The sequence below is a fragment of the Protopterus annectens genome, chromosome 6.part0 (genome assembly GCF_019279795.1).
Source record: "Protopterus annectens isolate FY-2018-M chromosome 6.part0, PAN1.0, whole genome shotgun sequence".
Lineage (NCBI taxonomy): Eukaryota > Metazoa > Chordata > Ceratodontiformes > Protopteridae > Protopterus > Protopterus annectens.
The window spans coordinates 1,760,318,182-1,760,332,511 of record NC_056737.1 but is presented as its reverse complement, the minus strand read 5'-3'; positions in this window follow the sequence as shown (position 1 = coordinate 1,760,332,511).

Sequence of the window (14,330 nt, the reverse complement as noted above, 5' to 3'; positions counted from 1 at the left end):
CCGCTGTTTTCCCTTCCCATTGCCTTCATTTTTAAGCCCGGGGCCGCGCTGTGCAAACACAGTGCTCAAATGTGCACAGAGCTGCTATTTCCTGGTTTACTTTTTTTTCCTTTAAAACCCAGTGTGCGGCACGCACACTTGCTTAGGCAATGTAAAGAGTGCTAGGCAGCCTCAGACACACCCCCTTGCTTAGCTCTGCTAAGCTAAGGGCAAACCCGAGCCATAGGGCTCCAGTACGCTTACAGTTTGCCTGATATACCCCTCTATGATGTCAGCTAACTCTTATGCTTGAACCATGATGTTCCTACACTTACACTGTTGGGTGCTGACTTGCTTAAGGGGAAATCTGGGATTCAGTATCATTCTCCTCATTTGCATAGGATTGCCTGCTAATGCATAGTTACAGGTCCCGCACTGAGCCTTCCCCCTTAGCAACCAGTATTCACTGGACATGTTGTCTTCTGTCTGCCATTGAGTATAATGGGAAAATAGTGATTTTGGTTAGAATACTTATTTCAGGTTATTTTTTATATTTTCAGCCCAATCAAGTTTGTGCACCGCTGCCCTATGCCTACACAGCCGTAATCTGCTAAAAAAAATAAAAGTTATTTTTTTTATTTTTGCAACTGTTTTCCATGCCAATAGCCATATATTTGGCCATTGGCATGGTTTCCACATAATATACACATTTTATTTAGAGCTGTCATGGCTCCATTTTGTAGTTTACAGAAATGTACTTGGTTACTAACCGAGTACATTTCTGCACACTACACTAGTACTGCATGGCCGTCTGACAGCTTCCTGGATTGTAAATTCACCTCATTTGCATTGTTTTCACCTGCAAATGGGTAGTTTGCATACAGGAGCTATGTCCATGCAGGAACAATGCAGGAGCGCTCGTGCATGTCCCTGCAGCTTATTCCTGGATCGCACGGTGGCCATATTGCCTCCAGGAGCTCCTGCACTGTTCCTGTGGTCTATATTAGATCAACAAACACTTAAATGTTCAAATCTGTAAAGGTCGACCTTTACAGATCGAACATTTAAATGTTTGAAACTCTTTAAAAAAAAAAAACGAAGTAACAAAAACAAAAACCAAAGGGTGTAAGCAGGGGGGCAAGCCCCCCAGTACCCCTTACACCCCCTACTTAAATATACCAACTCCAAGATTGCGCTACAGTGTAGTGAAGGGGAATTTTCTCATTTCTGCACTGTAGTACACTGATGTGCGATCTTGGAGTTGGTATATTTAATTAGCTGTGTGTGTGGTAAGCACAGCCCCCCCACATGGGGGGTGCAGGGGGGTTTGCCACCCCGCTAAAACCCTTTTCTGTAATTTTGTTTTCTTTATTTTGTTTTTATTACATCTTCGAACATTTAAATGTTCGATCTCTAAAGGTCGACCTTTAGAGATTCGAACATTTAAACGTTTGTTGATGTAATATAGACCTTGTTCCTGCACGCCATGCAGGGCTTGCTGAATCTGGGGGATTGTATATCTTTCTGCTGTTAATTGAAGATTTTTGCATTTGCAAAGTGTACTGAAAAGTTTATGTATATAGGAAAAAGTTGTTTAATGCATTTGCATTGCTTGTGTTCAGAAAATGTAAACATCATAAACAGTAATCAGCCTTACAATTTGTCTAGATACCAAGTTTTTTTATAGACCTCCAGTTTACGTATGAATGTATTTCACTAGTATGATATATAATTATGTATGAGACATTGTATGCATGCACATATATGCAAATTTAAACTAACCAATTAGAACTGTAAGCCACACTGGTCTATTTTATAGATTATCTGTTGCTGAAAATGTCAAGGAAAAGACAAATGAGACCAGTTTAACATTTCATTTAAAATAATACTTCTGAATTTTTATCAGCTTTTCTATTTTTTATTGCAATTACTTTACAATTTGAGCATGTAATTCAAACATTTTTTATACTTTTGATGGACATTGTTATGAACCCTGTGAACAACCAGCCATTTTGGACTAATATTGACATCTGTACTATCCATGCAGGTAAATGGCACCTGCATTGCACACGTGCATTCCTTTGGAGAAAGCATTTGTAGCTGAGCAGCAACCAGAGCGAACATATTTGTAGCTCATGGCACACCATGATTCTACTCAGATAATGGAAAAAAAATAAACCTGTTAATGGCTTCTGTAGTTTAACTTTGAGTGCTTTCAGGACATCCTCTAAGTGCTGTTGCATCCAGGTCTTATACAAGGGAGATTCCTTAGCACTCAAATGCCCTGGATATCTGGCCTTATATTTTGACACTCTCTGCATAATGGTCCTGTAAGTAATGTTTTAAGAAAATTAGACCAATGTATTAAACTATTCCTGACATTCCTTCTTTATCAGTTCGCCCCTTCAAACTTCTTAAACAAATGAAATAATCTGTACTTGCTGTGTGATAGCACTAAGTGTTAACTGGGTTTCACAGCCACTAAAACACTTTGAACTTTTTTTTCTGTAACTGGTAATAATACAAAGTGTAGATACAGCTCCATGCACTACAAAGAATTATGATGGGCCTTCACCCATGCTAACCATTTATTATGAGTTCTCAATACGGATGCCAATTTTCATCTTTAGACTTTCACTCTTGAAGTAAATAACTTGACATCCATGTCTCAAACACATAGCCGGCCATAGGCATAGGCCAGCAAGTTAGCCGCCTAGGGTGCCGTTCTAGCAGGGGCACTTTTCCTGTATTTATATGGTGTAGGTAGACCAGGATGGGGGTGCCATGGAGAGCTTTTGCCTAGGGCACCAGTTGACCTAAGGCCGCTCCTGCTCGAACACATAATAATATGATTACAACTGGACACCCAATTATGATCCTGTATATCAGAACCCCTTATTCTATCCATTTATTTTTGTAATGATACATCATTAATGGTAATAAAACAACAAGCTATGAGGGATAGCTTTTCTCTTTCAGAAAACCAATACTTTCTAAAAAAATAATAATAATTAGATATGCAGATAGATAGATGGATAGCTAGCTAGCTAGACACATAGATAAAGAAGGTTATGAAGGAAGGTCTCCAAGCAGGTCACTGCTCCACTTTATCCAGCATTCAACAGACATATCATTGAGTACAATGCCCCCTATGGTATGTATCTAAACAGGCACATACAAAAATTGTAATGCCCATAGAAGTTCCACACTAAAAGAATACAGGGTGTAGGTATATGTTCTATGCAGACCACCTTAAGGCCCTATTCCTGTATTTTTTCTCCAACAGACTGTTGAGGGAAGATCAATACCTGGCATACAAGCCATTATCAGGCCCCACACTGATGGTCCTCTTGCATATCTGCAAAACAAACCACCCAAGATTTAACCATTCTAAATACTTAACCCTTACCCGTGATATAAATAGCACCTGCTGGAGAGACAGGTATGTATTCCAAAGACTACTCCTTCTCTGGAAAAAACTGCCCATCCATGTAAAGCAGATTTCTGCCCTAACCCAATTCAAGTGTAACTTGGAGAATTGGATGTAAAACAGCAAATTCATCCCTGGTTTGGCACCTGTGTGTTGAAAGGACACAGGCAACCTGTAAAATGGTTCATTTCCTAGGCACCAGCTTGCAAATGTTTCATTTCCCAAGCCCCTGCTTACACTTATCAAGGGTACTATAACTTATCCGAAATTTGGAATGCATGGCTAGGCATATAAAGGCCCCTGTGGGCATTAGCCTAGTATGCAGCTATGAACCTATGACTCTATGCTTAACTGCATACATGCAGTCATACATACATACATGCATACATAAATACAAAATAAAACAAACTTGTGCAGAAATGGAAAATATGCTGACTCAGTCAGAACTACAGATTGCATGAATGATATATCAATGAGAAAACAAAAGAAGGATGGCATTTGTGCATACTAAAATGCATCTATTAAAAATTACTTGGCATATTGAGCAGTAATGTCTAACATACAGGACAAAATTAATCCAGTAAAACTGACTGATAAATAATGTTCAAATCAAAGTATTCTAGAAAGTAAAACATAGACCAAAGCAAACTGACATTTAAGATGTCATATAGTAGTATTTACTTTTCTGAATATAGGCAAGGAATACATATTCATTAGGTTTATTTGCAAAAGTAGATTATTCAAACATATTTATAAAATCAAGGGCACTTTTTCAACTGGTCAAGTTACATTTATTTATTTATTTAATTATTCGTTTGTCCATCTGTCTGTTGGTTTGTTAACTGGCTATGTGGGCTGGACTGGGAATGGTTTTCAGCAGCGATCTATGCCAATGACAGACAAAACAATCTTATTTGGGTGATAGATTTATAGGTATACGCTAGCCAGTCAGTGGTCAGAATATTTTTAGCCTAGTCAAAATACATTTCACTATGAGTTACCTCCGGTCTTAAGATGGAATATTCAAAGTTGGTCCCAAGAGAATTTATGCATACTCATCCACTTGTCTAGTTTAGTCTTAAATGCAGCTAGGGTGTCATTTTCTTAAATGTGCCAGAGTAGTTTATACCATATATAGGGAATATACTAGAATAATATCCTCTTATGCCAAAATGTCCTAATAATGTGTTAATAAAGATTATTGCACTTTGTTCTTTGTACTGTTGCTTGAAGAATCATTAGTCCTAAAAAGGGAAAGAAGGTCTAGGATGGTAGGATCTTTCATAACCTGAAAAGCCAAACATGGATCTCTGTGAATAAATACATAGAAAATAGAATACAAAGAAAGGAGAGCCAATGATAATGAATAAATAAGAAAGATGAGGAACTGAGATTACCTTTTTTAGTTTAGAATCAGTGGGGTGTGTCCAGCTGAGTGACATGTTCTAACAGGTACATAATCAAAGGGGGAGAGTATGTTCAATTAACTGAGTAGATAAAAGTTGTGTATAGTAGAAGACTTCTTTTCTTCTGAAAGAGATGCTTTTGGTGATTAGTTGGTTCAGGCAGAAGGATTTCATAATGACAGTGTAGGCATGATGTTCAAAAGACAGAGTCTTACACTAAGGTGCCCATATCTCTATACACAAATGTGCCTACATCTTTAGTGAGAATGTCATTTATTAGGTGTGTGTCATCTATGTGGCATAATGAGGAATTATTTCTTTTACTAAACTCCTTTTTTGCCATTTAGTTTGAGGGCATAGGCCTTGCACCAGTTGTTCGCATATTCCAGCCCATTCCAGAGTGCCTCAGATCAGTGGTGTTCCATAGCAACCATGATTTACAGTTCTCAGTGTTTTATTTTTAAGTGAAGACCTAGGATATTGTCTTGTAGATCAAGAAAATAAAAGCCAAATAGAAAAAAACCTTTATACTCAGCAATAAAGAATCACACTTGAGACATATTTAATTTCCAAGGTAGTACTGGCAGCTGGAACACTAGGTGTTCTGTCTGACAACCGATTTGATATTCATCTTACCACATATTTGCTGATGCCTGGTTTCAGCAGTTTATTAATACTGCCTGCATGAGGAATAGTATAGAATACTTTGGCCAAATCCACGTATGTTGTGTTCCCCACATAACTACCATCAACTGCTTCAGTTACCCTTTCAAAGACATTTACAGGGTTAAAAAGGTATGACTGCACTGAATTCAATTCAATTAGATTCAAATTGAAAAGGATCTTGGGCTAAGAGATTATCAATGTTGAGGTTTATGAGGTCAGAAATTATAATTTTCATGAGGTTACTAACAAGGCTGGTAAAACTCATTGATGTATAATTACCAAGGTAAGTAGGTGGACTTTCCTAATTTAGCATCAGAATAGTTGTTCTTATATACTTCAAGAACATAGTCTTTTGCAAAAGTCATGAGTTAAAGAAAGATTCTGAAAAGCTACACTTTGCACTTGTTATAATTCCTTGATCCTTGCATATTATCATGCTCTGAATGTTGAGTTCTTTGTTTTAAAAATGTCAGCTAAGACTTAGTAAATACTGGTCTTATGGAAAGATCTGGTACTGAGATGAAGTTGGCACTATTTTTTTATGTAGTTATAGCATGATTTATTCTTAGGGCCAATCTGATCTATCTAGAATTATTATAAGCATTTGATAGCATCCTACACTATGACATCATTCAAGCTACTTGACACATTTCTATCGATCCATCTATCATTAGGTGGTATAAAACTGGTTATTGGATAGATATGCGATGTGATGACTAACATTTCCTAATTCTTTTTTTCAAGGAAGCTTGAGGAATGAATTCTTAACCACATTGGCATAAGTAAGTACAGTGGAGGTGCTTTTTGTTATGCTGGTGTGCATGTCTTGATTACCAAATGCATAATTCTGTAAGAGAGAGAGGCCTACAGATTTATTAAGTACCTCTCACAAAGGGAAACATGTGGGAGAAACAGACAACTGTAGGCTTTGTAAAACAGAATTGGAAACAGTTGCACACCTTATTGTTGGTTGTGACATACTAATAGCAAAAGGACTGTATACTGAAAGGCATAATAATGTAGCAAGACTGTTGCATGGGGGATAGTGCAAACATTATGGTACTGAAGTGGCAGAAAAACACTGGAAACATGAGGTGCAAAGCATCATAAAAAATAATGAAGTCTACATCACATGGGCTCATCCATTACCAACAGTTCAAAAGACAGATGCTAGAAAACCAGATATAGTGGTCCAAGAAAAGAAAAGGATAGCATTGAACACTGAAATTGCTACACCCAGTGATTATAGTGTGTTGCGTACAGAGACACACAAAGTCATAAAATATCAGGATTTGCAGGCAGATATGAGAGCAATGTGGAAGAAAGATACCCAGATAGCTTCAATAGTAGTAGGAGCAATGGGTCTTATAAAAAAGAATCTACAATTGTATTTAGATATGTTACAAATACATATAACTCTGTATGAATTGCAGATGGAGTCATTACTGGGCACATTGCAGGTGCTGCGAAGAGCATTTCTGGCTGACATCAAAGGTTGAAACAATACTAATTTCATGAACTTTAATCGTACTTTGACTTAGAAATGGGGTCCATTTCTATCATGGTATTAAAAACCCCCAAAATTTGGAGAAATTAAAAAAGGTCTTTATGCAATTTAATGATGATCCCAAAAAGTTTTAAAGAGAACTGGGAAACAAAGTTAAAGGAATTTAAAGACCACCCAAAAAAGAAGAAATAGATACACTTTGGAGAAGTATTTATGAATATCCTGTGGAGCATAACAAAGATGCTAAATAGATAGAAGAAGTAAAAGAAAGTAAAAGAAGTTTAAAGGTACAGGATGTGAACTGGGATGAAGCAACAGCCACAGAGGTTGAAACAAAGTTAAGAAAAGCTTATAATTGGAACACACCAGGTTCAGATGCAGTACCTAACTTTTGGTTAAAAGTATTAACATCTTTGCATGAAGATTTAGCCATGAGTAAGAACTATTTATATGCATACCCTGACCAGACACCAACTTTCCTAACAACAGAAAAAACAATGCTCCTACTTAAGAGTGAACCTGCAAGCTACCCTAAAAATTATAGACCAATTACTTGCCTTCTGACAACATATAAACTATACACTGGAATTGATGCTGACAGAGTTTATAGTCATTAAGAAGAAAATTCAGTCATGGCAATAGAACAAAAGGGCAATAAAAGAAAGTCATATGGAACAAAGGATCACTTGTTGTTAAAGTCATAGTGGAGAATTGAAAAAGGGGTAGAATTTAAGTATGGCATGGACTGACTACAAAAAACATTTTATAGTATCCCACATTCATGGATAAAAGAGGGCTTAAAAATATATAAGATACATCCTGCAAATATAAACTACATTTCAGTCACCAATAAAACAGTGGCAGATCACTTTGCATTTAAGCCATGATAAAGGACAAATTATTATTCCAGGGATAAATATCCAAAGGGGGATATTCCAGGGTGACTCTCTGTCACCACTGCTGTTCTGCCTTGCCCTTAAACCATTAAGCTGTCTACATAACAGCTTAGGCCATGGCCATACCTCCCAACCATCCCAAATTATCATTTCTTACTGAGTTTTGGGGTCTAAACAACGGGCTGCCATGATTCCCAAGTGACACCCCTTAGTTTCCGATTTCCCTGCACTTTATTTTAAATTTTATTTTATTTCCCAGCTTTAGAGCTGACGTCATCATGCGTGCGATGACATCAACTCCGTGAAACAGAGAAACAGCCTGTTGGAATTGAGCTGAAAGAGTTCAACAAGTTCAACGTGCTCAGCTTTTTTCAAATCCTTAGCGGGAATCAGGAGGATGCAAGTTCAACGTGCATAAGAGAGTTGTGGCGTTATGACAAGGAAGGGTGTGTGCCTGTGCCTACCGGATGGGAGGAGTGGATGAAGCTGCATGCAGAGGAAGGAAGAGCACAAAAAATGCACAGCTTTTTTCATTGTGTGTGTGTGAGCTGCCGACCCCGTTATGACAAGGAAGAGTGTATGCCTACGACCGAAGCTGTCTGCAGAGGTGTATGCCAGCAGTAACCCATTTTAAACTGCATAATACATTATTATGTAAAAGTGACATACTGCAGAGTTCGAAAATGTAAACCACTAGTGAAACTCTTTTGTATTGCTTGGCTGTGACTGAAACTGACAGTTCATTTTTATACACCTCTCATTGTTAAAACTCCAGTGTTGTTATCCATTAACAATATATCTGCTCATTAGTTAATCACAGTGCCACATGTCACAGTTTTAAACTAGTTCTGTTATCAGTTTCAGTCTGGGACTTGAATGTCTGTGGTCTATAAATGGCGATCATTAAGACTTTTTGAATTCTAGTCGTTTCTGACAGACTGCAAAATTACATGTATAGAAAGGATTGCAAATGTACATTTCAAGAAAGCTGGGATATTCTGAGTGTTATCAACAGAACAAGTCCAAGACCGTGAATGGAGACAATTATTCGATAAAATGCAAATCCTTTATTCGAAAGGTAGGTAAAAAATCCAAAAGTCACACCAAGCTTTCTTTTAAAAACTGTTCAACCACGCCCCCACTATTCTGAGTGTTGTTTAAGCATGATCTTGCTCATTGCAATAAAATGAAGTGTAAAGTAGAGTTGAAATTAAGGAGAGGATGCCTGCATTTAGATGTTTTTCTAGGGACAGTAATATGTGAGCAATTGTATAGGAGTCAATAAAAGAAAGAAAAGAAAACACAGTTCAATCAAACTACAGCATTCTTAAATTAGTTGAGCAGCAACGATCCTTTAGTTTGATAGGAGTTAAACTGTAAGTTTCTTTGGTAGAAATTGTAATGAAAAATGTTCTATCATTTGCTGTTCTTTTCAGCTGCATTACTAGTATAAAAGCATTAAAGAATGTCTTCAAAGACACATGTCCTGACAGTATGTTATTTAAGCTATGGGGTACTGGGGCCCAACTATTTGTCAAGTTGCACAAGATCACCCATGAAAAAAGACACTTCAGATAGTCTACTGTTGAAATAGTTTATTTCCTTTTAACACATTCCTTCCTTCAGTAATTTGTTCAGAATATGAAACTAACAAAAGAGCAAACTGTTATAATCTATAATCCCTTATTCTACCCCTCACACATTTATTTTAACAGTATATGGCCAAAGGCTGAAACCTAGAGAGAATTGTATATTTTCATGCATGCTTGCACAGTTGTTGACATTTTGCAAATGCCAGTTATAGTCTTTGTATAGCTATTATTTTTGAACACTTTCTCATATTCTGTTGAAACTTCATAAAGCATTATGAAGTGCTACAGTTAAAATTTTAAATTTCATAATCATTTATTCTTTTCACTTAAGATGTATTAAATTTTCATTTTCAGACAAAACCTGTATTGTTAATTAGAAATTAATAATGTGATGTGAAATACTTAGGAGTCAGTCAGGAGGATGTAACTTCAATGCACATATATTTCAGCCTAGAGCTGCAGTGTTATGACAAGGAAGGGTGTGTGCCTACAGGACTGGAGCTGCCTGTAGAGGTGTGTGCCATCATTCATTCATTATTTTGAATACAGAGCTGTTATTCATTCAAATGCAGAGCTGTTTTCTGTGTGAGGTGTGCATCACCATTCATTCAAATGCAGAGCTGGTTTGTGTGTGTCTGTGTGTGTGTGTGTGTGTGTGTATGTGTGTCAGACTTCATATTCTTCAGAAAATACATGTAACACAAAACCTTTTATTCTAGCAATTTTCTAAGTTTATAATACCAGTATTTTTGGGGCTGTATTCCCCCATTATTGGCTTTGTCCAGGTTTTTTTGTGCTAAGAGGTTCAGAGCTATGGTGAGAAGTAAGAACTGAATTCTGTATTCCCCCATTATTGGCTTTGTCCAAGTTTGTTTGTGCTAAGAAGTTGAAAGCTATGGTGAGAACTAAGTGAGAACTGAATTCACTAAATGATAGCCATTTAAGTTTCAGTCTTCCTGTTTAGGAAACTGCTGATTTGGCATAGTGGTATATTGCTCTGATGTTAGTGCACATGGTCCTCCTGGGTTCAAGATTTGGCAGTGAAATACATGGTGGTCACACAACATTTTATTCTAGCAACTTTCTAAAATTATACAAGCAATGTTTAAAATGTGTCCCTGTTTTTTGGGCTTTTGTCCCCTCACAATAAATTTTGGCTTTATCCATATTTTTTGTGCTGCAAAGTTGAGAGATACAGTTGAGTGTCGAGTGGATTTTACAAGGAGCTGAGAGCTTCAGGGGAAGAGAAGTTTAGTGTTGCTTATGCAGAGGCTGCTTGCATTGTTAATAGCATAACAGGTTAAATATTTGTTTTTGATGCAGAAGGCTGTGGGTTCTACTCTGTCTGTTTTCATTGTGAGACTGTATTGTTTTGTTTAGCAGATCTCTATTGGTGTTTGTGCATTGTGCTATAAAATGTAAAAGTAAAATCCAAATAATCATTGTAAGTAATTTAAGTAGTATGCACATTATTGTTTATGGTAAATGGGGCGAAATAGCCAGGTAATGGGACATTGGAATGGCTGCAGGGGGACTCTGGTGCCATATTTTGGCTGTCTGTTCTTCAGTTTGCATTTGAAAGTTGTTATCCCACAATTCCATTTGAGTGGGTGGGGTTGCATAATTATGTATGTAAATGTTATGTTAATCAGCGTGCAGATTTGTACCTATTTTTCATGGGCCTTGTCTAGATTTTTGATGTTTCCAGGTTGAGAGGTATGACCATGGCTATAATTTGGCTCCTAGAAAACAACAAAGTGTAAATACCTTTCATCTTCTCTTTGTTGATGATTTAAAACTGTATAGCGCATCAGATGTGGAACTGAAAGCATAACTGTAAGTTGTCAAAACTATTTCAGATCACATAAGAATGTCATTTGCTCTTGATAAATGTGCAAAAGCAACCTTTAAATCAGGAAAATGGCAACACCAAGAAAACATCAGTTTGTGGCAAGAATGTGATATAAAAGAACTAGAGCAAGATGGATTGTATAAATATTTGGGAATTGATGAAGGATCAGCAATAATACATGAACAAACACAAATAAAACTTAGTAAGGAATTAATCTTGAAAACAGCGTTGACATCTAGGAACAAAATCCAAGCTATAAACCAATTTGCTCTTCCTGTCCTAACGTAGAGTTTTGGAGTGATTGGCTGTCCCCAAAATGTATTGGATAGATGAGATAGGAAAACAAGAAGGATACTTCAAGCTCAACAAATGATTTATAAAAATAAGTGCATACCAAGATTATATATTCCCCATACTGAAGGGGGGATGGGCTACCTTGAAATTGATTATATGTATAGATCTGCAATCTTGGGACTCCACACATATTTTCTGACCTCACAAGACCCAAACATAGTGAAAGTCTTGAAACATGAGGAAAATAAATCTAAGATGACTTCCCAGCTTAGTCTAGCAGAAGCATATCGGCGTCAAGCAGGAATGGAAATCAAACCAGAAGTAGATAAAAATCAGGCAACAACTGAATGTGCCAAAAAAAAAAAAAAAACAAAAGAAAGAATATAAGGTGAAGGACCAGATGAGAAGGTAAGAAATGTAAAAAATGCATAAATATAGTTGCAATTATAGAAAACTTCTGGAAGAACCTCATGTTGATCAGGAACAAATGCAGGAATGGTTAAGGAAAGGTGAATTCAAATCAAGACATGAAAGGTTAATATTGGTGGCCCAAGATAGTGGGCTACATACACGTTCATTTACAAAGTCCATTGAACATGAGGAAGAAACAGACAAATGTAGGTTTTGTGAAACAGAATTAGAAACAGCTGCACACCTTGTTGCTGGATGTGATATACAAATGGCATAAGGACTGTATACTGAAAGGCATAATAATGTGGCAAGATTGTTGCACTGGGAATTGTGCAAACATTATGGTACTGAAGTGGCAGAAAAACACAGGAAACATGAGCCACAAAGTATCATGGAAAATGATGAAGTCTACATCACATGGGATCATCCAATACCAATAACAGTTTAAAAGATAGATGCTAGAAAACCGGACATAGTGGTCCAAGAAAAGAAGACAAAAGTAGCATTGATCATTGAAATTGCCACACCAAATGACTACATTGTCTTGTGTACAGAGAGACACAGTCATAAAATATCAAGATTTGCAGGCAGAAATGAGAGCAATGTGTAAGAAAGATACCCAGATAGTTCCAATAGTAATAAGAGCAATGGGTCTTCTGAAAATGAATATACAATTGTCTTCAGATATGCTACCAGTGCATGTAACTCTGTATGGATTGCAGAAAGGATCATTACTGGGCACATTGTGGGTGCTGCAAAGAGAGCTTTTGGCTGACACCAAAGCTTGAAACAATACTAATTTCATGAACTTTAATCATACTTTAACTTAGGAATGGCGTCCATTCCTGTCATGGTATTAGAAACCCAAATGATTTGGTGAAATTAAAAAGGGGTGTCTAACCTTCAAGCACTTATGGCAATTGCACCTTTTTTGTTCTTGTGCAAGGACAGGGTGCCTCTTCATACCAATCCTTCTTTTATAGCCAAGGTGATTTATGATTTATCATTGAATCAGTCTCCCTTCCTTTTTCCCTTCTCTAAAGAATTCTAGTGAGAGGGTTCTTTACTCCGTGGATATACATAGACAGCTCAGATATTACCTACACAAAAGAAAACATATCAGGAAATCTAAACAAATTTTTGTTTCCTTTCATACCAGGAAATTGTGTTTGGTTGTGTATAAGCAAACCATATCCTGATGGATTGCTAAGGCCATTTCTTTTTGCTATTCTTTGATGGCAAGCAGATTTTTTCTGTTGTTCTTTCTCATTCTACTACAGCACTGGCCTATTATGTTGCTTTTTTTCAAGGGTATGGACTCTATATTCATATTGAAAATTGCTAGTTGGACCTCTGCTCACACATTTACCAAACATTACAAGTCAGATGCTATTTCCAGGGCCAGAGTAGGATTTTCCAGGGTTTCCTGGTCTCAGCTGCTTCATGGGTTTGTGTAATATCTTACCGTAACAACGGATTTTCTACTCCTCACTGCGGCACAATTCTGTCCCTCCCTCCCTTCTGCCCCCTGTAAATTTCTGTTGCCCTGCTTCTCACTAAGGGGTCTTTTTTACATCCTTTTCTTCTCCTTTTTCTTCTTCTTCCCTTCCTCGATGTGCATGTTAAAATAAATCCACCAAGGCTAGTAAACAGGGCTCAATAAAAAAGGTCACAGGTTTAGCATTAAAAAGTATTTATTCTTCACTTTCATCTAAAAGGCTTCTTAGAATCATCATCTGTAATCATACCATACATGTTATACCCTGTCAATCATTTAATTAGATCAAACACCTTATTAACACAATAAATAATTCAATAAAAAAAAAATGTGAATGCACTGAAGTAATGAACACATTAAACATTCTTAAAACTTCATCACTAATAATATAAAAAGTTTATAAAACATAATGTAAGTAAATATTTAAAAACCCAAACCTATCATATATGTTTGTTAACTTTCAACCTTTTATTTCTCAAAAAACATTTCACACTAATGGAACCATTTAAACCTGGGGGTCTGTCTGCCTTTAACTCTAGCTGCTACAATGTTTTCCTATGTTTTACTTTGGCTTTATAATTACACCCCCCTAAAATCCTTAGATGCACATAAAACACTTCTTACTTTCTGTACATTTATGTTTAAATAAAGCATTATTGCGGTCTTTAGCCTTAATGGCATTACAACTGTTCCTTAATCTGTTTTTCTAAACTTCTAGTGGTCATACCAATATAAAAATTCCCACAAAAAGAACACACTTATGCAGACAATGCCATCAGTCTTACAGGTAAAAACTCCA